Here is a 3,316-nt window from a genome sequence, read left to right on the forward strand (position 1 = left end):
CCATCACATCATGCGCCCTCAAATATGGGTCCTTGATCTCATCAATCCCACCATCCAACGCTCCAAAACATGCAACCACACCATGCACCTTCATCAAATTCCACACTTGATAAGTATCCTTTTTATATTTTCTATTTTATTTTATTTTTATTGCAAAAATAATTAAAAATAGTTTTAAATTCCAAAAAATTCCACAAAAAATATTTTAGACTTCTAAAAATATATATTATTTTCTGAAATAAAAATATTTTATTTTTCTTCATAATTTCAATATTTTACATAATTAATTAGTATATGTTTATATATTTACTTTTTAATTATTCTAACCAATCAAAAAATCATAAAAAAAATTGTTCTTTGTGTTAAATATTGTTTATATATCATAAACTAATTTTGTACATATTTAGGATAATTTTATCATTAAGTTTTAATTATTTGTGTAATTATTTATATAATTATGTTTTAATTAACTTAAAAAATCCAAAAACAATTTCAAAAATTCCAAAAAAAATTAGTTTTGTTCTAAAATCAATTAACAAACATTTTGTACATATTCTAAACTTATTTGCTAGGTTTAATCATATTTCCATCTTTTTTCTTTATTTTAAATTAATTAATAACGCATTAATTATATTTAAAATAAATCACAAAAAATCAAAAAAAACATGCCTTTTATTTCTTGCAATTTAAAGTTCCTAGATAAATGTATAGGATGTCAAATTCATGTAAATAGGTTAGTTTACGTTTCCCGCAAAATCGATGTAATAGTGTAGATTTACTTTCCGCACTTTACATTTCCGCATTTTAATTTCCAGCACCCATATAAACTGCGTGTATGTCAAAGATAAAATTGAACCGTCAGATCACTAACTTCAAAGATAAATATCTGAATTCAATCACAATCACATTTGCACCTCCTAGGGTAATCCCTTTTCACTCTTTTCAAAATCAAAGTCACATTTCTACTGTTTCGAGTACAAAATCGAACCTTTTGTTCATATCCGACGAATGGATAGATTTTTAAAGGGAACAAGGATAAAGACCTCCTAACTCAGGGTAGACCTCCTAGTTTGCTTGCTCAAGATCAAAACAAACAAAATTCTCATATACTGTTGTTTTTCAAAAATAAACTTTCCAAAAGACAATATTTTGTATACATCCAGACACGGATCATTACAAAATTAACGTTCTTTTCAAAACATCTTTCGAAAGATAAACAAGCATTTGTATATATCCGCACAAGGATCATTACAAATTCTATTTGCAAAGGTATTTCAAAAACACAGGTAAAGCATTCCGAATCAATTGAAAAGTAAAGCAAATGAGCTAAGCAAACTAAAGAGCCCATGGATAACCATGGATACAAAGGGTGCTAACACCTTCCCTTTGTATAACCTACCCCCTTACCCAGAATCTCTCAAAGGTCTTTTTTCTGTTTCTTTTATAAACCTTTCCTTCATTGGATAAAATAAAAGGTCGGTGGCGACTCTGTAAACTTTTTCAAAAGTGACGCGAAAGCGTCCGATCGACAAAAAAGAGTCAGTTCACGTATCCCACCCACGGAGGGGTATGGCCCGAAAGGACGGTCCACAGAACTGGCGACTCTGCTGGGGAATACAAATTCAAAATGTTTTCAAAAGGGGTTACCTTTAGAGTATAGATCATTTCGATGTTTTCAATTGTTTGATCTGATTGCTTTACTTTTCACAGGTTTGCTTGGGTACTTTGCTTGTGTGAAAGATTCTAACCCGAATCTCGAGATACCTTAAGTATATGACAATAGACCAAGGAAACTGTACGGCATGTACCGATACGGTTGATCTGGTAGTCATCGTTAGTGTGATACTTTGGTTTATACTGATATCCCTTGAAAGCGATCAAGGAGTATATTAGGCTTCCGAAGTGTCATTAACACTAATTTGTCTTAGAACCTTTTAGTTGAACTTGACTTGTGGCCTATTAAGTGGCTAGCTTTGAAATTGATCGAAGCTAGTTATCCTCGAGGAATATTCTTGATCGGCCGTCCGAGCGCCGTATTGAGATGTTGTCTCCAAGGATCATAGAACCCGAATACTATTCTAGGACAGGTTTTCAACCAACTCAACTTCAGAGGGGAGGGTATCACCTATCAACCTCATGCAAGCCTTTAAACCTAAGGCTATTGTTTGATTTGTTTTTGTGTGCCACATGTTTGCATCATAAACACATCATTTTTCACTACACATTTCAAGGATCAAAGAGTTTACTTTTGTTTTTGCAGGTAATGGCTCCCGCCACCAGAGATTACATCCGAATCAATATCTCAACGGTGCCATCTGAACTCAAAGTCTTGGTAGCAGAATTCCCCAGGAATGCTCAATTCACTGAAAAGCATGGTCACCTACTCCATTTGGTTACCTCAAAGTTTGAAGAAGACATGATACGGGTCCTGTTCCAGTTCTTCGACCCTGAACATCATTGCTTCACATTTCCTGATTACCAGTTGGTACCCACTTTGGAAGAATTCTCTGAATTAATTGGATTACCAATCCGAGATCAATTACCTTTCACTGGTTTAGAAAGAAAGCCAAAACCTGAAGTCATTGCTGCTGCTTTACATCTGCAAAAGTCAGAAATCAAATCCAATTGGGAAACAAAGAGTGGAGTTGAGGGTTTGCTTGCCAAATTCTTACTGGAAAAGGCTCGACTACTGCTAGAAAGCAAAAGTTATCCAGCTTTTGAAGAAGTTATGGCTCTTTTGATCTATGGGTTGGTTTTGTTCCCTAATTCCGACCAGTTCATAAGTGTACACATCATCAACCTTTTCCTAATTCGCAACCCGGTACCAACATTGCTGGGAGACATCCTACACTCTCTACACACTCGTACCACGAAGAAGCGAGGAACTCTCATGTGCTGTATACCACTGCTGGCTAGGTGGTTTACATGTCATCTTCCCCGATCAGTACTGAGAAATGAACAAAGAGCACAATGGTCTTACAGAATCATGTCTTTATCTCATTCAGATATCCGATGGAACAACTTCTTTCAAAGAGACATTACTATCATTGATCATTGTGGAGAATACCCTAATGTGCCACTCCTTGGCATTAAAGGAGGTATCACTTACAATCCCTCTCTAGCTCTACGCCAATTCGGATATGCAAGAAGCAACGGTCCTCATGACATGATTATCCGTGGCATTGTGTTTGATTACGAGAATGATTCTCACAGACACCGACGAAGATTCATACAGGCTTGGGACAGTATCTATAGAATAGAAAGCAAAACTCTGGGGCAATGGAATTCTATTCCTATGGAACTTTACCTCAGATGG

This window comes from Vicia villosa, linkage group LG4 (genome assembly GCF_029867415.1).
Source record: "Vicia villosa cultivar HV-30 ecotype Madison, WI linkage group LG4, Vvil1.0, whole genome shotgun sequence".
NCBI classification, from domain to species: domain Eukaryota; kingdom Viridiplantae; phylum Streptophyta; class Magnoliopsida; order Fabales; family Fabaceae; genus Vicia; species Vicia villosa.